The sequence below is a fragment of the Bos indicus x Bos taurus genome, chromosome 1 (assembly GCF_003369695.1).
Source record: "Bos indicus x Bos taurus breed Angus x Brahman F1 hybrid chromosome 1, Bos_hybrid_MaternalHap_v2.0, whole genome shotgun sequence".
Lineage (NCBI taxonomy): Eukaryota > Metazoa > Chordata > Mammalia > Artiodactyla > Bovidae > Bos > Bos indicus x Bos taurus.
In genome coordinates this window covers 154876161-154904113 of record NC_040076.1, presented here as the reverse complement: position 1 = coordinate 154904113, position 27953 = coordinate 154876161, and the positions used below count along the sequence as shown (strand labels likewise).

The following is a 27953-nucleotide window of genomic DNA, read 5'->3' as shown; positions in this document are numbered from 1 at the left end:
TATTTCATGCGAAGATGGGCACAATAAAAGACAGAAATGGTATGGACCTAACAGAAGCAGAAGATATTAAGAAAAGGTGACAAAAATACACAGAAGAGCTATACAAAAAAGATGTTAATGCCCAGATAATCACGATGGTGTGATCACTCACCTAGAGCTAGACATCCTGGAATCTGAAATCAAGTGGGCCTTAGGACGCATCACAACAAACAAAGCTAGTGGAGGTGATGGAATTCCAGTTAAGCTATTTCAAATCCTAAAAGATGATGCTGTGAAAGTGCTGAACTCAATATGCCAGCAAATTTGGAAAACTCAGCAGTGGCCACAGGACTGGAAAAAGTTAATTTTCATTCAAATCCCAAAGAAAGGCAATGCCAAACAGTGTTCAAACTACTGCACAATTGCACTCATCTCACACGCTAGTAAAGTATTGCTCAAAATTCTCCAAGCCAGGCTTAAATAGTATGTGAACTGAGAACTTCCAGATGTTCAAGCTGGATTTAGAAAAGGCAGAGGAACCAGAGATCAAATTGCCAACATCCGTTGGATCATAGAAAAAGCAAGAGAGTTCCAGAAAAACATCTATTTCTGCTTTATTGACTATGCCAAAGCCTCTGACTGTGTGGATCACAACAAACTGTGGAAAATTCTGAAAGAGATGGCAATATTAGACCATCTGAACTGCCTCCTGATAAACCTGTATGCAAGTCAAGAAGCAACATTTAGAACTGGACATGGAACAACAGACTGATTCCAAATTGGGAAAGGAGTACGTCAAGACTGTATATTGTCACTCTGCTTATTTAACTTATATCCAGAGTACATCATGAGAAATGCTGGGCTGGATGAATCCCAAGCTGGAACCAAGATTGCTGGGAGAAATATCAATAACCTCAGATATGCAGATAACACCACCCTTATGGCAGAAAGTGAAGAAGAAATAAACAGCCTCTTAGTGAAAGTGACTCTTGAGAGTCCCTTGGACTACAAAGAGATCCAACCAGTCCATTCTGAAGGATATCAGCCCTGGGATTTCTTTGGAAGGAATGATGCTAAAGCTGAAACTCCAGTACTTTGGCCACCTCATGTGAAGAGTTGACTCATTGGAAAAGACTCTGATGCTTGGAGGGATTGGGGGCAAGAGGAGAAGGGGACGACAGAGGATGAGATGGCTGGATGGCATCACTGACTCAATGAACGTGAGTCTGGGTGGACTCCAGGAGTTGGTGATGGACAGGGAGGCCTGGCGTGCTGTGATTCATGGGGTCGCAAAGAGTCGGACACGACTGAGCGACTGAACTGAACTGATGAAAGTGAAAGAGGAGAATGAAAAAGCTGGCTTAAATGTCAACATTCAGAAAACTAAGATCATGGCACCTGGTCCCATCACTTCATGGCAAATAGATGGGGAAACAATGGAAACAGTGACAGACTTAATTTTCTTTGGCTCCAAAATCACTGCACATGATGACTGCAGCCATGAAATTAAAAGACGCTTGCTCTTTGGAAGAAAAGTTATGACCAACCTAGACAGCATATGAAAAACCAGAGACCTCACTTGCCAACAAAGGTCCATATAATCAGAGCCATGGTTTTTCTGGTAGTGATATATGTATGTGAGATTTGGACCATAAAGAAGGCTGAGCACCGAAGAATTGATACTTTTGAACTGTGGTGTTAGAGAAGACTCTTGAGAGTCCCTTGGACTGCACAGAGGTCAATCCAGTCAATCCTAAAGGAAATCAGTCCTGAATATTCATTGGAAGAACTGATGCTGAAGCTGGAACTCCAACACTTTGCCCACCTGATGAAAAGAAGTGACTCATTGGGAAAGACCCTGATGCTGAGAAAGATTGAAGGTGGGAGAAGGGGATGACAGAGGGTGAGATGGTTGGATGGCATCACTGACTCGATGGACATGAGTTTGAGCAAGCTCGGAGGGCTGGTGATGGACAGGGAGGCCTGGTGTGCTGCAGTCCATGGGGTCACAAAGAGTCGGACATAACTGAGCAACTGATGAAGGTTTACAATATAACTTTTTGGTAAACTCCACGGAGCATTTTTTAAAGGCTGACACAATCATCCTGTCTATTGCTGTCGTGAAGTTTACGGGCTAAGAGAAGAAAAAAATGTACCGTCTTCCTTCACTGAGTGCTTCATGGTTTCCAAAGAGTTTCCACACTCAAGCTCCCATTAAATCCTCTCCAGAGCCCTGAAAGACCAATGGGTGCAGATCATTGCACACATTTCACAGATGAAGGAACTGAAGGGGAAGCGGTCCAGCCAAGGTAATCCCAACCTAGGTCTTGCCAGTCCCAGGTCAGTGTTTCCTCTGCTCAAGTCCACAGCTTTAGTCTTGGCTCATTGTATCCCCACCTTCACTGTTGTCTGAACTGTACCTCTTCTTTAAAGCCCAGTGCAACCCTACCTCCTCCATGAAGCCTTCCCTGAGAACCCTAGTTGATAAAGTTTCTCCTTCTAGAGAAACTCTAACTTTAAAAGATACATGGCACCAGTGTTCACGGTGGACTGTTTACAGTGGCCAAGACATAGAAGCAACCTAAATGTGCATTGACAGATGTAAAGATAAAGAAGATTTGATACTTACATACGACAGGGTATTACTCAGTCATTAAGAAGAAAGAAATGATCGCATTTGCAGCAACATGGATGGGCCTAGAGATTATTACACTAAGTGAAGTAATCTGTGCTTCGTCACTTAGTCATGTCGGACTCTCTGTGACCCCATGGACTGTAGCCCACCAGGCTCCTCTGTCCATGGGATTCTCTGGGCAAGAATACTGGAGTGGGGTGCCATGCCCTCCTCCAGGGGATCTTCTCAACCCAGGGATCAACCCAGGTCTTCCACATTGCAGGCGGATTCTTTACCATCTGAGCCACCAGGGAAGCAAGTGAAGGAAGTCAGACAAAGACAAATATCACGTGAAGTTGCTTACATGTGGAATCTAAAAAAAGATACAGATAAACTTATTTACAAAAGAGAAAGAGACCCACAGACATAGAGAAGTTCTGGTTACCAATGGAGAAAGGGGAGGAGTGTGGGATTAACGCATACATACTACTACATCTAAGACAGATAACACGGACCTGCTGTATAACACAGGGAACTATATTCAATACCCTGTAATAACCTACAATGGAAAAGAATATGAAAAAGAATATACATGTGTATGTATAACTGAGTCCCTGGGCTGTACACTAGCAATGGACACAGCATTGTACATCAACTAACTCCAGTTTAAAAACTAATAATTTCTCCTTCTTATAAAGGCAGTACTTTACCTTGTTTCTCTACTGGCATTTAAAAAATATGTAGCCTCCCTTTCTCGACCCCAATCTCCTTGGTAACAGGATTGATAGTTCACTCTCCTTTGTTGTCTTCCAAAGTAGTCAGTTCTTACGGTAGATGCTCATTAAAGCACTGAAAAATGAATCAAGGCATGAAGGCTGGAGAGATGGGAACTTCACCTATCTTCAGAATCAACAGCTCTATGCATATGATAATCAATTTAGAATATATTTGAAGATGACACCTGAGTTGTGTGTTAGCTACATAAACAGGGATGGGGAGGACCAGAATTTATGAAGTGACTGCTGGGTACCAGGACTTTTATGGTATGACATGTTGCTCTCATACCCTAATAAATACCATTGTTCCTATTCTCAAGTGGAGATACTGAGGCCCAGAATTGTTTAGAAATTTTTCCCAAGTTCAGACACTGATGGTTGGTTAAAGAGAGGACCAAACTCAGTTCCATTTCACCTCATGTGGTAGCATAAACACAAGAAATCCCCTCCAATTGTACTATAAGAATGAGAAATTGTCTAGCGTTTGGCTATGTAAGAAACCAGTTCAAAATACAGTAATAATCCTGAGGTCACCTTTTAGTGACACAGCCTGTCACCCTGTCATTCACTGGGTTAGCATTTTCTGGGTGAAGCCAGGAGAGCCAACCAGCCCATCCTAAAGGAGACCAGTCCTGGGTGTTCATTGGAAGGACTGATGCTGAAGCTGAAACTCCAATACTTTGGCCACCTGATGCATAAAGCTGATTCATTAGAAAAGACTCTGATGCTGGGAAAGATTGAGGGCAGGAGGAGAAGGGGACGACAGAGGATGAGATGGTTGGATGGTATCACCGACTCAATGGACATGAGTTTGGGTAAATTCCGGGAGTTGGTGATGGACAGGGAGGCCTGGCGTGCTGCAGTCCGTGGGGTTGCAAAGAGTCGGACACGACTGAGCGATTGAACTGAACTGAACTGAACTGAGTGAATCCTTGGACCCATTTTCCCAAGAGGACATGGATTTCACGGTTACTATCACTGTTACTATTTTCTTGTTCTTCACGTGGTCAATCATCACTAATTGTGAAATGCTACCTGCTGACTTAGCAAACGTCTTCAAAAGTGGTATTGTGTGCTAATAGAACCTAACTATTAGAAGAGAGAGCGTGAAAGGCTTAGGGTCAATCCTGGAAGGAGGTGGAGGCGGATAAACCCAAGCCTGCCTTCATGAATCAAGGCGATGATAACTCCAGCAAAAATGAGAAACTCAGACATTAAGGCAGTTTGTTAGGCATTTACCACTTCATAGAGCTGATCATTATGAGGGAGTTTAACCAAGGGATATTATTCGTGAACGCTGTAGGGCCTGGGTGAGACAGGTAAGGAGAGCGCCGGCATTAAGCAGAGCGCCGCTCACCTCGGAGGGTTCACCCCTGGGCGCTTACAAGCTGAAGGCTCAGAAGAGCAGAGGGCAGCTGCCCTGAAACCCAAGCAGATACTTCAGAGGGACTGCTCCTCCAGATGTGCAAAATGCCAATTCTCACCTTTCCTCTTGCAGGCACCTCGATACTTTACCTTGTCAACACCTGTCACTATAGTTGGCAGAGGTCATTACAAGGTCTTGTAGCTCCATCAGCCCATTAAGATAGTTAATACACCCTGGCATCTTAACAGTTGTTGGGCTTTCTGGTTTGGTTTTTTGTTTTGTTTTGATTTTTTTACTTCACTGTTTCAAGTTGTGAATAAACTCTACCAAAATCTAAATTCTTTGGATCTGCCGAGTGGGATAACATTTCAAGGCACATCTTCAGGCTTTATAGGGTGTGCGATTCATAAAACTCAAGTCACAACAAATGTCCCATTTCTTAAACAGCTGTCTACTCTCAGATCAAGGAGCTGGAAAGAGTCACGCAGCTAGAGGAAGGTGAAAACCGGAGAAGTAGATACATATTTTCTCTAACTCAAGGCTGGTGAAATTAATGTAATCCTGGCTTCAGTGGAGAGTTTCGATTGCTCACGCCCATGTCCTCAGAGACAGACACAAGCAGAGAGATTGAGTTTCTGGAAAGTGGAAAAAAAAAAATAGAAATTTGATTTTTGACAATACTCCTTGGAGAGAATTCACAAGTGTGCCTTCAACCAATAGTAGGTAGGTTTCTAGAAATCTCTGCATTGGGTAATTCATAGTAAAGACAGAGTAAAATCTATATATAAAAATGAAACTTGTTACTAATGGATGTCCTATCTAAGGATCAGCTAAAGGGAAATGTCATCTTGTCTGATCACTAAGGAGCTGGGAAGCAGTGAGGTTTATTTGTAAATTAACAATAACAATACTAGATGACACATATTTAAGTTCCACACAGTGTTCTAAGCACATTTAATCCTCTCAATCACCCAACGAGGTAGGTACTGCAATTATCCTCATTTTACAGGATAAACTTAGAAACAAAAGTTCAACAACCTGCCCACGGTCACACACCTGACGAGCGCTGACACAGGCCGCCTGGCTCCACAGCCCAGACTCTTACCCAATAAACGCTGCAAGTTCTTGTATTTAAACAACGGTATATTTTTAATATAAGAAACTTTATCCGAAGTTTGAGAATGTGAGAGATGGAAGAAAAGAAATAGAACTGTGCTACAAACCGCCCATAATTGATTGGATGCTATATTTTCAACAATTTCTTATTGCTTTCTCTCCATCTTGCCTGTTGCATGGACTATGTCTTATTTATTTTTGTCTTCCACAATTATTTATAAAACAGATATTATGTTTCCCATTCAATTAGTATCTATAATAAATTGTTCACAACGATCTTTAAATACATTCTTACCTGATTATTTAAAAAGAAAGCCAAACTTTTAATGATCTCTTTTGTTCTGTCCAGTTTCTCTTTCCACATGGTGATCATTAGCTACAGCCTCTTTATTTAAAAATTTTAAAACCTCCTTTTCAGAATTACTTTATTGAAAACATCGCTTCCTTAATAAAAAAATCTAGTCACCAGCATCAATTCTTAATCACTTCAATGTTCACTGCACTTTATTCATTTATTACTTTATCTTTATCTTCAAGGCTTAGTTAGCACTAATCATTTTCCCTGAAATTTCCTATTCTTGAATTTTTATATTGTCTCACTTCTTAGTCATCTAGAAGCCGTATCTTTGCAATTTTTACAGAAAATACTCTTAGTTGTTCTATTTTCTGATACTTTGCCGATTTTAAAATGTTCTTCTGTTGTTTTTACACGTAAGGCAATAATTGGGTAGGCATAAACTTGCAGAATCAAACTTGTTTCTCTAAAATTGTGTAGAAATTGACCAATGGTCTTAAAAAGTTCTTGTTCTAAATAAGAAATATGAAGGTAATCTACAAGTGTGTGTGTGTGTGTGTATAATGTATTCTTAGATACTTGAAGGAATTTTGTTTGTCCTAAAATTTAAAAATTAACCAGCCTATGACCAGACATTTATCTCCATTCCTTAATTTTGCCCAAAAGAAACCTTACAATATCATTATAGTTTTTATATAGAGAAAATGTTCTTCGGTTATAACTTTTTTACTTCTGATCCACTTGCTTTATTTTCAAGGAAACATCCATTATTTTATTCACGAATTTAAGAAATATTTATATAACACTAATAGTATATACTGTGTATTAACTGCTCTGTTAGGGGTAGGGTTACAATAAGATGTTTATTGCTCTCAAGAAGCTTACATTCTAAGTCAGAGCTCCATAATTTGCCCATTTTTCTCTTCTCCTTTGAACTTTTATTCATTTTCTTTGGATGTTTAGACTAGTTACGGTTTTTCTTCTGTATCCCTTATTTCCACTTTTGCAAAACAGAAATTTCATCTAATGAATTTTTTATTTGATCACAATCTACTCTTATTTTTACCTGTTTAATTAAAAACAATACAGTCTGTCCTGCTATACTATTATAATTGCATTCCTAAGAAGACTTGTATTATCAAAAGGCTATTATAAAAACAGTTATTTCAAGGAGAAAAGGGACTAGGGGCTGAACAGTTTCAAATGCACAAAAATAAGATAATTTTTACCACAGTAATGTCAATAAGTGTGCTTTTATATCTCTGTTTTTAACTCAAATTATGATTAATAAATTTTTCTTTCAAAATCAGTAAATACAGTTCTCAACATTACTGACCAAGTAATGTTAGATTTACAATGTAAAGTAAGACCACATTTTAGATAAGAGGTTTCTAGGACCATGAAATAAATTGTTACAGTTTGCAACTATCCGAGGTGAGGAAAGAACTATAACAGCAATTGAACAATGAGCCATTCAAACAAATCTAATCCAATTATTTGTATGGAATAATTTGCTTCCACAGGTATAACTCAGGTTCTAAATATGCCATCTGTTAAAACTAACAATGGCCAGTAAAATGCAAAGTAAAGTGAAGTCGCTCAGTCGTGTCCAACTCTCTGTGACCCCATGGACTGTAGCCTACCAGGTTCCTCCATCCATGGGATTTTCCAGGCAAGAATACTGGAGTGGGGTGCCATTTCCTTTTCCAGAGGATCTTCCTGACTCAGGGATCGAACCCGGGTCTCCCGCATGGTAGGCAGACGCTTTACCATCTGAGCCAAGTGGTTTTCCCTTGGAAAAATGCAAAGATTATCTTAATCTATTAGTGGTGTTATTTCCAATTCCACCTACAGAGGAAAAGCTCCCGTGCCTTCAGCGTACTTCCATGCAATTCCCCGTCTCCTATAAGCCGACAGAGTCAACTGTTAGCACTTACAAAGAAAACAAAGGAGAAAACAAAAAAGAACGAAGGAGCACATTTGGGGATGCTCAGATATTTCAAGTCATTCATGCACAAGGCCCAAGAAGTCATCGAAGGGGAGTCCTGTGTTTGACCATTAAAATGCAATTCTGCCCAGGAGTAACTTTTACTCTGCTAGCGTAGGAAACTCCCAAAGTATGCCAGGGCAGGCAACACAGAAGGCCCAGAAACAGCTTACAGTAGGAATGTGACAAAGTAGACTCTTCACTCCTTCCAATATCTGGAATACACTTCTCTCTCATATTTTTATTGTTGATGCACAAAATTCTTTTGCAGATGGTTTTAAAGCCTTTAAAAAAGTAATTTGCTGGAGGAGTGTCTTCATATATTGCAACTCATTCGGTGTCTTCACAGAAGTCCCCCAAATTGGAATCTTAAAATATGCATATTGGGATGAAAAAAAAAATCCAGCTTAAAAACAGTTTCGTTAAATGTCTGTTTTTCTAATCCAATGAATGATTTAAAAAATTAACTTCATTGTTTTTTAATTTACCATCTGTTAACTCAATAAATATGAATTCTTAAAGTTAACCTAATTGTCTTGAAATTTGCTGTTTTTGAAGCTGATTAAAGTTACTTAAATTAATTTTATTGCATATCCAGACTAGAACAAAGCATGTCTGCATTTGGATAGATCTTGGCTAATAATTCAAAAATAAATTTGCCCATTTAAAAAATAAACTAATTTTGTTTATGGTCTTTAATATGTATCAGTCAACTGATAGAAATGCAGAGATGCTGAGATTAGATAACCAAAGAGACAGTATATCAACACATTAAAACTTGCAGTCCTTAAAAACTGACCAAGTACAAACTTCATCTACTCTGACTCCAGTGCTGTAACGAGGGAATGTCAGGTGAACAGCAGCTGAAATGCAGTCTCTTCTCACCCTGCCGCCTCAGAGACGAAAAGAGCTGCTGTGTTTCCTTAAATACAGTCCTTTGGTCAGTTTGTTGGACCAGGGGTGGTCATGGCCCCAGGTGCAGCAAGCAGACTCTTCCCTGAGAACTGTGGGAGACAGAAAGGCAGTCCTGTCTCTGGGTGGCTCTGCTGGGATATCCAAGGCTCAGTAACAACCTGCAACCATGCTCAGCTACATAAGCAGGAGAGGAGCAGCGGGACAGCCACAGGAAGAAAGACAAAGGGGAGGTTTGGAGAAAGGAGACTGATGGCCGCCCTTCAGTTCTTCAGCACTTCCTGTCCTGGTGGCCCCATCACACCCCTGACTCTGGATCTCATGAAAAGCCCCAGAGGGCTTTTCCATTTTCTGCTCAAGCTCAGAGTCTGTTCTAGCATTTACAAGTCAAACCAGTTTGAACCAAGGCACGAGAGAGGACATCCTCTTGACGGCGACGCTTGCTTAATCATGGATTCCCAGGCTTTCCGTGCAGTTCAGTCGCTCAGTCGTGTCCGACTCTGCGACCCCATGGACCCCAGCACGCCAGGCCTCCCTGTCCATCACCAACTCCCAGAGCGTACTCAAACTCATGTCCATTGAGTCGGTGATGCCATCCAACCATCTCATCCTATGTCGCCCCCTTCTCCTCCCACCTTCAATCTTTCCCAGCATCAGGGTCTTTTCCAATGAGTCAGTTCTTTGCATCAGGTGGCCAAAGTATTGGAGTCTCAGCTTCAATATTAGTCCTTCCAATGAATATTCGGGAGTGATTTCCTTTAGGATGGACTGGTTGGATCTCCTTGCATTCCAAGGGACTCTCAAGAGTCTTCTCCAACACCACAGTTCAAAAGCATCAATTCTTCGGTACTCAGCTTTCTTTATAGTCCAACTCTCACATCCATACGTGACTACTGGAAAAACCATAGCCTTGACTAGACAGACCTTTGCTGGCAAAGTAATGTCTCTGCTTTTTAACATGCTGCCTAGGTTGGTCATAACTTTTCTTCCAAGGAGTGTCTTTTAATTTCATGGCTGCAGTCACCATCTTCAGTGATTTTGGAGCCCCCCCCAAAATAGTCTGCCACTGTTTCCACCATTTCTCCATCTATTTGCCATGAAGTGATGGGACCGGATGTCATGATCTTAGTTTTCTGAATGTTGAGATTTAAGCCAAGTTTTTCACTCTCCTCTTTCACTTTCATCAAGAGGCTCTTTAGTTCTTCTTCACTTTCTGCCATAAGGGTGGTGTCATCTGCATATCTGAAGTTATTGACATTTCTCCCAGCAGTCATGATTCCAGCTTGTGCTTCTTCCAGCCCAATGTTTCTCATGATGTACTCTGCATATAAGTTAAATAAGCAGGGTGACAATATACAGCCTTGACGTACTCCTTTTCCTATTTGGAACCAGTCTGTTGTTCCATGTCCAGTTCTAACTGTTGCTTCCTGACCTGCATACAGATTTTTGAGGCTTTAGTCATTCCCTTTTCTTTAATGAGGAGAATTTTTAATATGTAATTTATCTAGTTTTTTTCTTTATGATTATCATTTTTCAGGCTTTTTTAAGCAAACTTGGTCTATGTTCAATGTATGCTTTAAAACATAAAGCTCTAAAAGTTCAGGGTTTCAGCTTCCACATTTACAGCTGTAATTCGTTGCTGCTGCGCTGCTGCGTATGGTGTGAGGCAGGGATCAAGGGCTTCTAGTTTGCTTTCCCTGTGGATGTCTAGCCATTCTAGTACCACAGGTTGAAAACACTTCCTCTGGCACAATGGGCTGCTTTGGAGAAGATGAAACCAGGAAGGGAGGGCATGGAGAGACCATCTGAACCTGAATTAATGACAATACTGAAATGAAGAGGTAGACTTCGCTTATTTTACTCATCTTACTGAGTTTAAGAAAACACAGTAGTCTCTTCACTTAAGAAATTAATGTATAGAACAGTCTTTTGGACTCTGTGGGAGAGGGAGAGGGTGGGATGACTTGGGAGAATGGCATTGAAACATGTATAATATCATATATGAAATGAGTTGCCAGTCCAGGTTCGATGTACAATACTGGATGCTTGGGGCTGGTGCACTGGGATGACCCAGAGGGATGGTATGGGGAGGGAGGAGGGAGAAGGGTTCAGGATGGGGAACACATGTATACCTGTGGTGGATTCATGTTGATATATGGCAAAACCAATACAATATTGTAAAGTTAAAAAATAAAAAATCCAAAAAAAAAAAAAACCTACTCAGAAAAAAACAGAAAGAAAGAAATGAATGGGCTGACAGTCCATTCATTAGAATTCCCTTCTGCCATGAACTTGCACGTAATCCACCTGAAACGTGTCCGATGGCCAGGAGTTAGCTCAGCTTTCTGCCGTATGTTGTTGGCAGCGTATCCTTCTGCATTGTGGGTATAGCGTGCATCCCTTAGTGTTCCAGACAGTAACTGAGATCGAGAGGAGGACTGTACCTGTCAGGTGGGATAGACTGTATCTGCCCAAGAGTATTGAGTAAAACCAAGCTGAAAACCAGGTCCAAGTAGGAGTAAATGCTGGCCCTGCTTGTTCATTCACTCTGTCCCACTTTTTTGCAACATCACTGGAGCTTTTATTGTCCTTTCAGTTGGATAAATCAACGCCTAAGTTATCTTAGAATAATTACTCAGATCTTAATAACCTTAATGTGTTAGAAAGGATCCCAAACTATGAATGACTCTCAAAATCCATTGATTTGCAATATGCAAGTCACAGGTGAGTTGCATATAAATCATCCTTGTGGAACACATAGAAAATGTTTAATATCAGCCAAAAACACTGGAGATCAAACCAGTCAATCCTAAAGGAAATCAGTCCTGAATATTCATTGGAAGGACAGATGCTGAAGCTGAAACTCCAACACTTTGGCCACCTGATGGGAAGAAATGACTCACTGGAAAAGACCCTGATACTGGGAAAGACTGAAGGCAGGAGGAGAAGGGGACGACAGAGGATGAGATGGTTGGATGGCATCACTGACTCAATGGACATGAATTTGAGCAAACTTCGGGAGATAGTGAAGGACAGGCAAACCTGGCATGCTGCAATCCATGGGGTTGCAAAGAGTCGGACATGACTGAGCTACTGAACTGAACTGAAAAACACTGGGGTAAGTGGATGAGGCAACTGGGTCAGGGACTGTAATAACCCAAGCCTTTCCCAGGCCCTGTTGGATCTCCTGGAAAGCTGAAGGCCTCAATGTATCGACACATATGTTGTCCGTCTGTAACAGAGCAGTTGGCTCATTCTCATCTGCTGCTGCTGCTGCTGCTGCTAAGTCACTTCAGTCGTGTCCGACTCTGTGTGACCCCATAGATAGCAGCTCACCAGGCTCCTCTGTCCACGGGATTCTCTAGGCAAGGACACTGGAGTGGGTTGCCATTTCCTTCTCCATCATTCTCATCTAAGTGCTTCCAAAAAATGTCAGGTAGTGGCTGGAAATCTACAGTTCTGGTCAATTTGCATCCACTTTTCCTGTTTCTGGAAACATAATCCCATTTATCTTGGAGAATCATATCTCCTTCACTGCAGACTACTTGATTTGGGTAGGATGGCTACATTCATGAATCCAAGGTGGGCATTTGACCCAAGACTAGTGAGTCAGAGTACCACAGCCCCTGACCAGGGTGATGAGCCCAGGTCTGGGTATAGGATGTAAGTTGATCCAGTCACAACCAGGTATAATTCTTTAGCTCGAAACTTTGAGAAAGAGGGAAGCTCTTTGGGCTGGGGTTCCTATGTCAGAAGAATAGAAGCCTGGAAGGGTAGCTTGCTCCAGCGAAGGGACAATCAGACCGAGAATCAAGTTAAAACAGAAGAAAGCAGAACCAAGAGATAGTTGGTGACACTGTTTGAGCAGCTGGATCTACCTATGCCGAAAGCAGTCCTCACACAGCATTTTCAGCGTGTGGGTGCGAGTGAGAATGTGTATGTACCAGGGAGAGTAAACAAGGAAGTAGGCACCTCAGTTTTGGGTTGCATTTTCCCCCTTACAGCCCTCATTTCTCAAATCCGTGGGGATTGCTGGATCCCAGCTTGTTTCTACTGAACCTGAATGCACGGACTTACAGCCGAGGAACCTGCATTGCAATGAGCATTCTAGCTAATTCCTGAACACACTCAAGTTTGAGATGTGCTGTTCCAATTTTATGGCTTAGGAAATTGAGATAATGAAGATTAGGTGTCCATCACAAGCTCTTTCAACAGCACGTGTTTATTCTAGGTATGTGGGAATGACATTTGGGAAGACATCCACAAACGAGCTGATGAGTTACAGAACCAGAACTAGAATTCTGTTCCTGGTGACCTGACCTTCCCAAGCTTCTGCTTTAATACATTTCTTCCTGACTTTTCATCTAAACTGTGAACGCTGACTAATGGCAAAGATTCTGCATTTGGGCAGCATTCACGGCATATAAAAATAGGTATTCTAACCACCTTGAGGTAAATGCTACTAGGTGGACGGTCTGAAATTTGCAAATGTTTCCATCAAAGCAATGGAGGATACAGAGCAGCAGAAAGAAACAAAGGCAGTCCCCACGCAGGTCCCACCCCTCCCTGTCCAAGTCTCAAAGACACTTCTTTTCCTTAAAAATGCATGCAAAACGTTGTATTCAGTTCCAGGGTATGTAACAGAAAAAGAATTTCTTCCAAAATATTTAAGTAAAAAAATAAATATTCCAGAAGCAGTGGCCATCATTATTCCGGGGCTTTGTTTACCCCTGGCACACCAGCAAGTCACCCAGGAGGGACTTGCTCCTACCCCACTTACATTCCAGTCAATTCATTTTTATTTTTCTTTAAACCCCAGGATTTCTTTTCTACTAGAATTATTCATAATGAAAACATTAACAAAAGAAGCAATTGTGAGCCTTTATTGAGTACCAACTGTGTTGAAACACTGGGCATATACTTACCAGAGGAGGTGGTTAAAATGATTATTTCCATCACAAGGATAAGAAAGTTGAGGCAGAATATTAGGAGACTTGCTCTAGGTCATACAGGTAGTTGAACCAGGATTAGAATCTAGGTAGTCAGACACCCAAGGCTCAGTTCAGTTCAGTCGCTCAGTTGTGTCTGACTCTTTGTGACCCCATGGGCTGCAGCACGCCAGGCTTCCCTATCCATCACCAACTCCCAGAGCTTGAACTCATGAACATCTAGTCAGTGATGCCATCCAACCATCTCATCCTCTGTTGTCCTCTTCTCCTCCTGCCCTCAATCTTTCCCAGCATCAGAGTCTTTTCCAATGAGTCAGTTCTTCACATCAGGTGGCCAAAGTATTGGAATTCCAGCTTCAACATCAGTTCTTCCAAAGCATATTTAGGACTGATCTCCTTTAGGATGGACTGGTTGGATGTCCTGCAGTCCAAGGGACTATCAAGAGTCTTCTCCAACACCACAATTCAAAAGCATCAATTCTTCGGTGCTCAGCTTTCTTTATAGTCCAGCTCTCACATCCATACATGACTTCTGGAAAAACCACAGCCTTGACTAGATGGACCTTTGTTGGCCAAGTAATGTCTCTGTTTTTTAATACGCTGTCTAGGTTGGTCATAGCTTTTCTTCCAAGGAGCAAACATCTTTTCATTTCATGGCTGCAGTCACCATCTGCAGTGATTTTGGAGCCCAAGAAAATATAGTCTGTCACTGTTTCCATTGTTTCCCCATCTATTTGCCATGGTATGATGGGACCAGATGCCATAATCTTAGTGTTTGAATGTTGAGTTTTAAGACAGCTTTTCACTCTCCTCTTTCATGTTCATCAAGAGGCTGTTTAGCTCCTCTTCACTTTCTGTTCTGCCCATTGATTTATTCTGAAGTTTGCTGAAAATAGTATAGTTTGTTCATGCTGCTCCACTGTCTTCGAAACTCACAGAATATATAAAATAGGTGTGTTTTATCCTATAGAGATTAAACCTCAGGAAAGCTGAGCTAAAAAATGACAATTTGTAGAGCGAGTTGTTGAGAATTTAAAGATTTCATTGTCCAGTGAACCGAGTGGCTTGGAGAATCTGGATGTGCCCAGGGGGACAGAACCTACAAGAAACCGCCACACCTTATGAAAAAATACCCAGTGATTCTAAGATTTTATAGGAGTTTATGGGAGAGTGTGGGGAGTTCTTTCAGACTGCTGACTGTGGAACGGCAGACAAGTATGGTTTCAAAGCAGGAGAGAAGCTGTGAGAAAGAAGAGTTCAGTGGACTCACGCTTTTTTAACTGAAAAATTAACAACATTGAGACAGTCTTAGGCATATGGGTAGGACAGACTGAGTTATAATATACTCTGGGGGATAGTAATAAGGAGCTTGGCTTTCACTAGAAACATACATAAGCTATCCAAATGGGTCTCTACAGTTTCACGGAGCCCGAGAGTCCAGTTGTAGGGCCTGGAATAAGATCCATCTGTTCAGCTGGCATTCCTTAAGAAGGTGGACAGATCAGAAAGCTCAGTCCTAGGGAGTAGATATTCTGACAGCTGCTGATCTTTGTGTCCTGCACTGAATGATTTGTGCATTAAAAAACAAACAAACAGTAATATTTATCAGAGAGTGATACAGAAAAATTGTATCCAATCAAGAAAAGATCATGGTGCATCCACATTGCTGCAAGGGCATTACTCCATTCTTCTTCATGGCTGAGTAATATTCCACTGCTTACACATACCACATCTTCTTTATCCATCCATCTGTCAGAGAAAACTAAGTCAGGCAGAGAAAGACAAGTATGATATCACTCATATGTGAAGTTTTAAAAAAATGATATAAATGAACATGTTTCCAAACAGACATAGACACACAAATTTTGAAAATAAACTTACAGTTATCAAAAGGGAAATGGATGCAGCAAGGAGGAATAAGTTAGGAGCTTGGGATTAACACACACACTACTATATATAAAACAGACAACAACAAGGGCCTATTGTACAGCACAGGGAACTCTACTCAATATTCCATAATAACCAATACGGGAAGTGAATCTGAAGAAGAATGAATATATGCATACGTGTAACTGAATTACTATGCTGTACGCCGAAAACCAACACGATGCTGAAAACAACGATATGCCAAGAAATTTTTTTAAGTCATTAAAATAAACCATCATTGTGGTCTTGAAAAACAAACAGTCTAGCAAAGGAAGGGCATAACATAAGGAGGACTCAAAACGTGTGTCCCTCCTCTGAACATTTCTTCTCTTTCGTTCATTAGTTTTGTAAATATTTATTGGGTCTCCCCCATGCATGGCCTTCCCAGGTGCTGCAGTGGTTAAAAATCTGCCTGCCAATGCAGGAGATGCAGGAGACACCAGTTCAGTCCCTGGGTTGGGAAGGTCCCCTGGAGGAGGAAATGGCAACCCACTCTGGTATTCTTGCCTGGAGAATCTCAAGGACAGGGGAGCCTGGCGGGCTGCAGTCCATGGAGTCACAGTCTGACGTGACTTAGTAACTGAGCACGCGTGTACCCTATATACTCGGAAGGTTGTGTCCTTATCAAGGGCTTTGCATCATCACTCAAATGGTTATGAAGTATCGGCTAGACTCTCCTGGCTCCAAGATTTTCCTGTCCACTCTGCCTCCTGAGGGATCCTTCTAGAGGGACCTGACGGTATTATCCTATCTTTATACGCTTTAATGACTCCCTGGCTCCTGCAGCAAGAGACATGCAACTGGGGATCCTTAAGCTGGTTTTGACCCATAGACATGTTTTCCCTCTATGTGTGTTCTTTAAAATGTGGATAAGTCCTCAACATGTAATGTTTTAATTTTTCATATAAATCTGAATCAGCAGCTTCTCTTTAAAAGTTGGAAGGTCTTACATCCGGCACCACTGGCCAAACTGACCACTACATTTAGACAAAGAACCTCTTCTCCTGCTTGCCACAGTCCCTAATGGCTTCAGCTCCACCTGCTTTGTTCATTTACATTCATGCTTGGACCAAGGGAGATGTAAGAGTTTGAAATCCCTTGAGGGACGGGATAATGTCTATGCAGAGTATGTCTCCGAGGATCTTCACAGCTTGAAGCTCTTTGGTTTCATCCTTTGTAAAGACCCCGTTCCAGCCACAGTGAATTCTCTGTAGTTCACTAAATGACAAGCTTTGTCATCCTCAGGCCCCTGATTCATGATGGACTCTCTGCTTCAACAACCCTCCCTCCAGCTTCCTTTCCTGCCTAAAGGAATCTCATTTATCCTCAAGACTTAGTCCAATGTCTCCGTGGAACATTCCTCAATCCCACCAGAGAGTTATTTGCCTCTATCCTAGTGTTCCCACAGCACTAGGTGGCTCTATTACTACTGCAATTCTAATAGAAATCAAAATTCAAAATTCTATTTGTCCAGTTGGAAAATATATTTCTTGCAAAGGAGGACTCTATCCACTCCATAGGGCTTCCCAGGTGACTCAGGGGTAAAGAATCTACCTGCCAGTGCAGGAGGCGCTGGTTTGATCCCTGGGTCAGGAAGATGCCCTGGAGAAGGAAATGGCAACCCATTCCAGTATTCTTGCCTGGGAAATCCCATGGACAGAGAAGCCTGGCGGGCTACAGCCCATGAGGTTGCAAAACAGTCAGACACGACTTAGCGACTAAACAACCACCACCCACCTCTATATCCCCAACTCTTCATATGGTGCCCGGCACCTGGTAGGCACACAGTGTTCACCGAATGCACAAAAAGCTGGATGAACGGATGCATGAATGGATACTTCCAGGAGAACGCTTTATCTGTGTCACAAGACTATGACATTTAAAATAAGGGAAGTCATGACTTGAAACCAAATTTCAAAGTTTGATAATGATCATGACATCTCCAGATAGCAGCTCTTAAAAGTTCCTGTTCATCTCAGCCTTTCAGGGAAAACAAGCCTTGAGACAATGAAATATAAACAACAGAAGTAAGTGCATTTTAAGTAAAAGAGACTTAAAATCAATAGGGCACCACGTCTCGGTGTGGAGGGGCGAATGATCATGCTGCATTCAGAGAGCTGATGGTGAAAGGACCCAGAGCGTGTCTCTTATTAGCTAGTGGTCTCTCTGGGAGCGCCTGCCCTGAGGAGCGGAACATCTGGGCCCCCGAGTGGCAGGAAGAAATCATTTATCTGGAATGGGCATGTGGACACGAGCCGCCATGAGTAAAGCAGTCCTTAGAGCTGTGCAGCACAGCTCTCCACTATGGAGCACAGACAGCAAGACAGACTGCCCTATCTGGTCTTGAGATGATTCCATGCAGCCACGTCGCTAGTCCTGGACAGTGAGTCGTGAGCCCAGAAGAGGTGTGCCTTGTGGCCGCAGCATTTAAATACCAGCATGAGACTCTCCAGGGTGATCTTCATTCTCCCAGAGCAACATTGTCGGCCTAGGACACGGAAGAGACCAGTCAACCTGCAGCAGACACATCACACACCAAGACAACTTGTGCCATCATGGTTACTAATTCTTGGGACTGTTTGTCACTCCAGCTAACACAGCCTATCCTGACTGATACAACAGATGGCTCTGGTTTGCAGCAAGTGGCAGAACTAAGACTGACAGCTGGACATTTTAGGAAGACTGATTCTCTGCAGTTTAAGAAAAAGATGTACAAAGTATACAAAGATGGAATGAACGACTTAGGTTATTGTTCATTCATACAGTGTACACTAAATTCTACCCTGGGTTAAGTGTTCTATAGACAAAATCCTCATCTCTTTGGAGGTAAGGGGCAAGCTTCTTTTCACTCAAGATGTTTGTTTGGATGGCCCTGAAAGTTTTGACTCAACGAATTAACTCTAAAAATACCTGCCAACCTGGAACTTCAGGATGTCTATTTCCTCTGGTCTAAAAAAGAAAAAAAAATCTATTTATTTAAAGTATTCCTTTGCCTCAAGCCATTTACTGACCCACTGAGTTGTCTGAATTTAATGTAATTTTCCCAGCAAATAAGTCCCTTGCAGGCCAATACTCTTATTCTTCCTTTGCATCTTTCTCACGCTATTTAGGACACAATAGTTTATTGTCTGTCCTCCTAGGAAAATAGTCAGCATTTGACACTAGCTATTATTATTAACTGATTGATATGTTTCAGATATACTTGTCTTTCAACCATTTAAATTAGGTTTGGACTTGTTTAAAAAACAAAAACAAAACAAAACAAAAGAAACCAAGGAGCACAAATATATTACCCTAATAATTTTCAGGCAAAATGAGTCTTCCTTCTGAAAAAAAAAAAAAAACAAAAACCCTTAGCCCTGTACTATCGAATTTGTGGCCAATTACAATATTTCATTAACTCCTTAATTGGGTAAGTGTTTAATGTATTCCTACTATGTGCCAGGGGGAAAGGTTTACATAAGAGTTTACAAGATATGTTATTTCATGTACTGTACCCATTGTTACACAATTCTATGTTGTAATAGTGCCTATGAGTTCTCTGTATAAGACTATTTGCAAGGGGAAAAACAAATTCAAAAAGTTGGAGCAAAACATTCCCTTGGTTTACCACCTTAAATTCTGAGGGTGTGGTGAATGACTTGGGGTAGTAGATGAGTAATGTAAAAGTATGTAAGGGAGAAGAAACAACCTTTTTTTTCAATATTTCCATTTCTGCTAAGCTTCATTTCAGGCTTTCAGAATTGGAGAATCAGCTGCCTGCTATAAGAAATTGCTAATAAGCAGCAATTAAAGACTGAGAATTTATTCTTTCCATTCCAAACCTGATGTCATCCCCAGATGGAGATATTGGTACTAGTTAGGCTATTCAGCATTTTGGTAAATGAAGGCAGAAGGATTTGGTGTCTTTTGGATCCTGTGGAGGCAGAAAAGTGGTCCAGGAAGAAACACTTGTGTTTGATTTTGTTTTGCCCACTGGGATCATTTACACCTTTTTGCTTTGCTTTAGAACCAGGAGCTGAGGTGGGCACCTGTGTCTTAAAAAGCAAGGTGCCAGTTCTCTAAAAGAACACTAATTCATGAACTTTCTACATTCTTCCGTCTTTGCGATTGCCGACTCTGCATAAAATGACAATCAACTGAAAAAGACGGATCAATTCCAGTGAATTCAATACCCATTAATAGAAAAGAATGGGCATATCAGAAGCCAGGGTGAAGACAAGCGCTGCCCTCCTTTTATTTAGAAAAACCACACAGAAATACAGCACAGTCGATGTGCTGTTACCAGGACTTGAAAGTAGATTCAACCACCGTGTAAAAGATAAAGCAAGCCGGCAAGGACATCAGGATTTTCCCAGGGTGCCTTATTCATAGACATCTGACAGAAGAGGACCTCACAGAGCTTTGAGGAAAAGCTGAGTTCTCAGCCCACAGCCACTTTCCAGGAACTTCCCTGCAAACAGTGCTCTGTACTGGCGGGACGGAGATCTGAGCCTTCTGCCTCCTGCTCCCGGAGCTTCCCTCGAAGCACAGTTATTTACGGGGGCTTCATGAGAGAGCCAGCCGTAAGTGAACGGAACTCAAGAAAGTGCAGCTTCTAAAAAATACACCGGGGCGCCTCTGCGGTCCTTACTGTTACAAACTGACGTTTGACAGTTCAAGCCACAAACTTAACTACACACACACACACACACACACACACAGAAAAACACCTCGTTTCCCCAATTTCCTTAACTTTGAGTAAACAGGAGTCATTTTCTGTGGTCATACTCCTTGCGAATTTCCCAAAGACAAAACGACACAAAAGACCTGTGAGCTCCCTTAGGAAAAGAGGACAAACCGAGTTCCCGTTTCTCCTCAGCCCGGGGTCCTCGGTCACCCAGCCCCCCGAGGCCTGTGGCGTCTCAGTCCCCTCTGGAAAGGTCCCCTCGCCCCGCTCCCCGAGTCCCCAGTCATTTCAGCCTCCTGACTTGCCCTTTGTGCTCCCTGCTCTGTGGAGCGAGTGGCCCTCAGTTTAGGCGTCTTTGGCCAATGGGGTGAAAAGCAGGAGCGCTGCCCCGGGAGGACATTCAATGAACGAGGAGTGGCGGCGGGGGAGGGGGTCTGCAGGAGGACCCCGACTCGCCCGCCACGTGCTCCGCGGAGGGGGCGCCGCGCTCCCGGATGGGGCGCTGCGGGCCGAGGGTGGGGCGCGGGGAGGGGAGCGGAGCCGCCTGGCGGGCAAGGAGGCCCTCTAGGCGGGATCGTCTCCACCGAGCGCCGCGGAGGGGAGAGCCGGTCCTGCGCCCCGGGCGGGGGGCGAGCCTCCGCCCACCGGCCGGCCTGGGTGGGGGCGCGGCGCGGGGGTCCTCTGCCCTGACTTCCTCCTCCGCTGGCACTCAGCCACAGTCACCCCCGGAGCCCCCCCCGTACCCCCCAAAAGCCCAGCCAAACAGCGAACCGCGGGAGGAAGCCGCCGGCTGCAGGAGGCGGGGTGCGCGCGCGGGGGGCCCGGGAGAGGCGAGGGGCCGGGCTGGCGGCGCCCAGGGCCGCGCCGCGCCCCCCGCGCGCCCACACTTACCCTCGCGCCAGGGTGGTCGCGGCTCCGGCGCCCGTCTCGGCGCGCGCCCCTGGCCGCCCGCTGCGCCCCGGGCCCGGCCGGCGCGCGGGGAGGGAGCCGGGAGCGGCGCGCGGCGGCGGCGGCGGCGGCTAGGGCTCCGGCGCGCCCTGCGGGCGGGCGGCCGCCGAGGCTCCGCCGCCAGGGGGAGAACCGGGCGGGAGCCGGGGCGGCGGCGGCGGCGGCGCGCGGGTCCGCCGAGCCCCGGGCGCAGCGTGCCCGGCCCGGGGCTGCGGCTGGATGCGCGCCCGGGCGGCTGCGGGCTCCCGCGGGGGGCGCCCCGGTGCCTCCAGACCGCGGGCGCCGCCGCCCCCGCCCCCTCCCCCCGGCCGCACCCCCTCCCCCTTCCTTCCCCCGGCCCCGCGCGCTCGCGCGCTCGCTCCGCGCCTCGCTCTCCCCTTTAAACGCCCACTCCGGATGGGAAAAGAAGACAACTTGCAGTCAAGTTGCAATTAACTTCCGCGGCGGCCGCAGCCCGGGCGGCGGCGGCACTGGAGGCCGAGCCCGCCGCCTCTGGAGCCCGACGCCGGCGCGCCCCCCGCCGCCCCCGGCGCCCCAGCCTGAGTGAGTGCCGCTTCCCTCCCCGCCCTCGCTCCTTTCTCTCTCTTTTTTTTTTGGCCCTGTTCGTGCTCTTTTCCCTCGGTCTCTGCTTTGCTCGGAAGCGATCCAAACTTCACCGCGGGACCCGCGCGCGGGGCGCCTCGTGGGGGTCGCCCGGCCACAGGGGTCCCCGAGGCCCTCCTCCCGCGCGCGGCGGGATCCGGAGGGACGGCCGGGGGCCGGGGAGGGGAGGGGGCGCCCAGGCCGGGGCCGCAGGGGGCTCACTCGCCCTCCCTCGGGGTGTGGACGCGCGCACACACCTGCCCCGACAGACTACGGCTGAACGAACGCCTCCGGGCCCGCCGTGGGACCCTCTTTGGCAAGAGAAAAGGGGACTCGGGAAGCGCGCCGGGAGCTCGCGGGGACCCGCTGTGTGCGCCCCGGAGCCGGCTTGGCCGCGCGGCGCCCGGCGCGGAGCGGGAAGGTCCCGTCGGCCGGCCGCGTGCATCAGGCTCAGCATCCGTCCCGGCCCGCGCGCCCGCCGGGGGCGGCGAGGGGGGCGCGGGAAGTTTGCGGCAACTTCTCCAGCCCGGAGCCGCTCGGCGCCGGGGCGCTCAACTTGGAGCCGGGAGTTGGAAAGCGGCGGCGCCCGGCGTGTCGAGCCCTCGCCGGCGGTAGGCAGGTGGGTCCTGACCGGCTCCCGGGGCGAACGCGGGCGGGGTTGGGGGTCGGGCTGAGGGCCGCAGGGCGCGGCGCCCCCCCCCCCCCTCCGAGGGCCGGGACCGCGCCGGGGCGGCCTGCGGTCCGCGCCGAGTCTCCCCCCGCGGCCGCGGCCCGGGCGCCGCGGCCTTCGCGGGGCGCTCCGCCGCCCAGGCTCCGGGGCTGGCGGGGCGCGGGTTTGCACAACCTCGGGGAGAGGGCAGGGCTGGCCGGCGGCTGCTCCGGGCAGTGACAGGCGCGTGCCGGGACCCGGGAGACCCACTGGGCTGGACGCCCGGGCGCCCCCAGAAGCCACGGAGAGGGTCTCGGGGCTCTTGCTAGACGTTTCGGCCCGGATCGCCACTAGAGCGTAGCACCTTTCACTTCTAAGTGTCAACCTCATGATCGCCTCTCAGAGCGCCCTGGTTGGCAACTTGGACCCTGGCGAACTTTCTCCGCAGCATTCCGGATTTTCAGGCAAACGCTGGGAGTCTTGGACTCCACATGGTTGTAAGGAGACCGAGAAAAGCGAAAGACGAAACAAGTCCTAGTCTCAGGAGAGAACCTTTCTGCCCCTACTGGCTGGGGTTCCCTCCTGGGAGGCCAGGGGACCTTACTTTCCCAAGAGGACAGAGAAGGGGTTAGGACCGAGGAACACGCGACTGCTGGGGTCAGGATTTGTCCCAAGCAGGTCCCGAAATCCAGTGTTTGTGCTGCCGACAGTCATTCATGCCGCTGAAATTTTATTGAAATTTACACCCAATCTAAAGTGAATTTTTCTGAGATGTCGGGAATTAAGATTTATTCTGCAGTCAAACGTAGCTTGGGAAAAAAAGAAAAAGATGAGACAGCCAAGGTTGAGGTGTTTGCTCTAAAAATCTTTAATCTGTGTGGTACTCTGCTATGATTTAGCAGCAGTCCTTTATTTCTTTTGCATATTATTTTAGTAGAACAGGAGTACGTTCATATACTGACTGCTCCAGTCTGCTGGCAAACATTAGCATTCAGGCTTACATTTTTGACAAATGTGCAGACAGGAATAGCATGAATAGGCATCTTAAATATTAACAACCTAAGCATCTGTTGTGAAACAAATTTAATATATTTACTCTGTTTTTCTCACATTGTTAGAAAAGGTTATAATAAGTGCATAATTTCAACTTTAGTTAGCAGAAGTAACTGGCTGTATCTTTCACTACCTCTCCAAGTGTTAAACACAATCAGCAGACATAAATACTGTAATTAACTTGGTTAGGCACATTATTAAATACACTTTAAACGATGTGAATGGTATATAAAATGTAACAGTAGCGAAATATGTATCCTATTTGTGTACATTTTAAATGACTATGCATTTTATAAATATACCAGGCATGTTTATTCTTCATCTCCATTTGACACTTATTACTTTATATTTTTCCTAATGGAAACAATATTTTAAATGTAGAGTTGTTCAGTCATATGTAATACATAATATGTAAACAGTAGCTATAAAATACAAAGCATTGTTAAATTTGAGCATGGCTACATTGTAACAAGATTATACAGGAGAAATAAAAATCCCTGCTCAATTTTGTATTCCTTTCTGAATAATGAATACACATGATGGATGAGAAAAGAACAGATAGGGATTTCCCTCCTGAAGTACTAGTGCCTTAAAATGTGTGGGGGGAGGGGGCAGGGGGCAGAGGGGGACAAGGGGGAGAAGCAGGGGAAAGATCAGCAGAGAAAGCAGACTTAAAGAACTTCCAAAAGTCTGAATAGTTATTTCCAGAATCAATGCATTCTTCATTTTCCCACAAGCTGAAATATGTAATAAATAATAGTTCTTTGTATGTAAAAGTATTCCAAAGGAATGCCTTTTGTTCAGTTGTTGTAATAAATTAATATATTCTTTGGTTGATAATCTACAAAAGTAGTTCTTTTGTCTCACAGCATCTTAAATGAGAACAGCAACAAAATGAATGTTGGTTTATTTCTGCACAGAAGTCTGCTGCCAGCTATAGGAACCTGCGATTGAATAAGATGATGTGCTGAGTGATGGTTCAGCAAGTCTGCATTAAATTAGCAAAAAGGGAAATATCTGGGGGAGATCTTCAGTGATTTTTGTTCGTGTGATAGGTTGAGGATCCTAAATTAGGCCTAAAAGGTCAGGTGACAAGCACCTGTTCCTCATTATTGTTAAAACCTTTTGGTTACAAACACTGTTAAGCTAAACACAACATGGATATACAGCAGGAACTCTGTACAGCACTCTGGTGGTTTTTCATCCGCTCTGGAAATTTCCAAAAGGGCCATACACAGACATGCCCTTCACACAAACACCTCTTCTTCTAAGACGTGTTGTCTCGGATGACTCTTGTATCATTTTCATGCTTGAGACTGATGGAGTATGTAAATGCATGTGACTGACTCTGCCTGAGCCTGTTGTAGTCAAGTGCAGATCTAGTCAAAATATTATTTTTTCAACCCCCTCTTATTCCTTTACAGTCCACTGATTAATGATCAGAGTTTGCTCAGGTTTTAAATAGAAACCTCCCCAAATTGCCTTTTATGCTTTTTAGATAAGGTGAGTTCCCACTGTAAATGATGCCAGGAAATATTTTGCTTGGTGCTTGTACAGAACAGGAGTTGCTCCATGCTGACAGAGCTTTGTGGTGTATGGAGAAGGAGAAGAAAAGCACATTTGACATGAGTGCTGTTTGGGTGGGTATCATTACTTGCTCTCCAAACTTGCCACTTCTCTCAAGGGAGTTCAGTAGTATTTTGATTAGAATTAAGGCATGTGATTGGATTTTTATGAATGGTTTGCCATTAGATATTTCAGAGAGCAGAATAAGCATCCATAGTGAACAGACCTCAGTAGCACAAGGTTGCAAAGTATAAAAGGTGCCAGTTGCTTTTAATTATCAAAGGAGGAGGATTTTGAGTAAATTCGGTAACCGTGATGATTAAATTCTCTATTTAAATATGCTCTTTGTCTTTTTTTGGTTTGGTGTAGTTTCTGCTTATTAAGTAGTCATTTTTAGCATTTGTGATCAGATTACAGAACCGTCATCCCTCTTGCTTTTCCAGTTGATTTGGTTTGCAAACTCCAAAACTCTGGGATGCTTTTAACAAATTGGTTTACATTTTGACAGAACAGAGTTAAGTTAATTAATAGATCAGGCACGGAAAAGCCTCCATGTAGGGTGTATTTTCTGGTAAAATGAAAGTTATGTTTCAGCACGATGAGCATCAGGCTTCAGTAATCTGTTCCTCGTGTGGAATGAACACTTCCTACTTCGAGCTAGCAGGCACCTACTGTTTATTTACGCTGCATTAAACTGACAGCTCAGCAATCAGAGGAAAAATATTACTTACCTTCCTGAAGTAAATACCAGTTTATAGGTTAGTGCACGTATTTATATTCCTGTCACCACTAAATAATGGCCCTGTCTCCACTTTAATATCTACCTGTACTCTAATCCAGGGCTTTAGACTCTTCCTGGTTGGGGGTAGGGGTCGAGAAGAGTTTTCTTATCATTTCCCAGTGGCTAAACTTTAAAAAAAAAAAAGAGTTATTTCATCTTCTCATTTCTGTCCTGCAAGAATCAGTTGAAACAGATATTATACATGTTTACTTTACATACCTCAACTGTTACATCCAAATCCCAAAAGAATCCGCATGCCACTTAAAATAGTCATCTTAGAGCAACCTCAGGACAAATATGTTCAAACACATTCAAGTGTATGTTTGCTAAATTAAACTCTCTACAAAGTTCCAAAGAGATAACTTCAACTGTTTGATTACTTAGATAATAGCTTTGATAAAATGTCTTCTCTCCCAAGCCTTAGATGGAATGCTTCAGTTTTTAATGGAGATCTGCAAATATGAATATAAAGTGAGACACACTGATGGATGGATGAATTGGTACAGTTAACTTTGCTCTGAAAATATTCTTGCCTCCTTCATCTTTTTGTTTAAGCAGCCAACCTTGGATTTCAACTTTTTTACAATACTAAATTCAGGGATCTTTTCTTTTAAATTGGAAGCCCATTCTCTTTGGAGACCCCTGGAAACATCAAAATACAGTTAAAGTTGAGCTCCAAAACTTGTAATTAATTTGAGAAAATGCTTGTTATCTAGGACATTCTGTAAGTAGCTCTAACACTCAGCCTGTCCACCCAGTTGTCAGCCTCTAATCACATACTCCATTGACATCAGAGCAGAATGTGGTCTTAATGCAGCATATAAATCAAATCTGTTACACAAGGTTCTTCTCCTTCCCTCCCAAAGAAAAAGTGTCTTCTATGGTAATTTATATATCGTTCCTAAGTGCTATTCTCAATGGTAAGTCTATTTCAACTTGATGTCTTCATAGAGTGTGATCAACACATTAACACACATTATTTAGTACTTTTGAACTTATGCCAATGGTACCTTTTGCTGTTTATTTTTTAAAGTCTTTTTTAAGATCAGATATTTCATTTCAGAGTAAATAGATACAGATTGTGTGTATATATATTCAGGGTGAGATTTAGTAGCTTAGCGTTTCTCCAGCATATTGGCCTATTTTTATGCTTTGAAGTTATTCTGTATCTCTTCCACAGTTGTTGCTGTCTGAAGGTTCGTAAATAGAAATTCTCATCACCTCTTTCAATGGACTTTCAAGGATGTAATTTGGTTTATGTGGCAATCCCAGCTTAGTTATGAGACATGAAAATCAGTTAACCAGTATCCCAGCATTTATGTGCCTAGATTTGGCTGACATTTATTCAGTCCAGTTATTTGATATTTGGTAGTGAAGTGTCTTGTAATCAAACATTAAGAGTTGGTTCAGTTTTCCAGTGGAGAAACGGTCTTGCTGGATAAAACCTTTAACTGTGCAGTATTTTATTGCACTAATCACTCATTTGAGAGCCCGCTTATCATGACATGAATTTTTGCTGCACCTCAGGGGTGCAGGTCCCCCAAATGAAGCTGAGATGCTTGCAGAAGGAGCAGATGGCAGGCTGCACCTGGCCCTGCCTCTGTTAGGGTGCTGTGGACCTGCTGCAACACCCCCCACCCCTGCCCCCCGCACCTCCCGCCGACCTCTTCTCCCAGGTGTGCAGGAAATGGAGGGCGTTGTACCCAGTGAAGTGGGTGGACTCTACCCAGAGCTATGACCTGATTTGTGACGTACCCTCAGAACTGCAGTAATGGTCCAGCTGCT

The 27953-nt window shown here is 44.3% G+C and overlaps 2 long non-coding RNA genes across 2 annotated transcripts in view; both read right to left on the bottom strand.

Moving 5' to 3' along the window:
- Positions 1-14173, bottom strand: part of LOC113897215 — a 38631-nt gene extending 24458 nt beyond the window's left edge. The window contains exon 1 of the long non-coding RNA XR_003512296.1: positions 13971-14173. This is a non-coding gene — a long non-coding RNA (uncharacterized LOC113897215). The remainder of the gene's footprint in view (positions 1-13970) is intronic.
- A 604-nt stretch (positions 14174-14777) lies between these two features.
- LOC113897212 lies at positions 14778-21547 on the bottom strand. The gene is made up of 3 exons (XR_003512293.1): positions 21481-21547; positions 17658-18408; positions 14778-15743 (listed from the first exon to the last, which is right to left on the bottom strand). It is a non-coding gene; the product is annotated as an uncharacterized LOC113897212 (long non-coding RNA).
- Positions 21548-27953: the final 6406 nt, after the last annotated feature.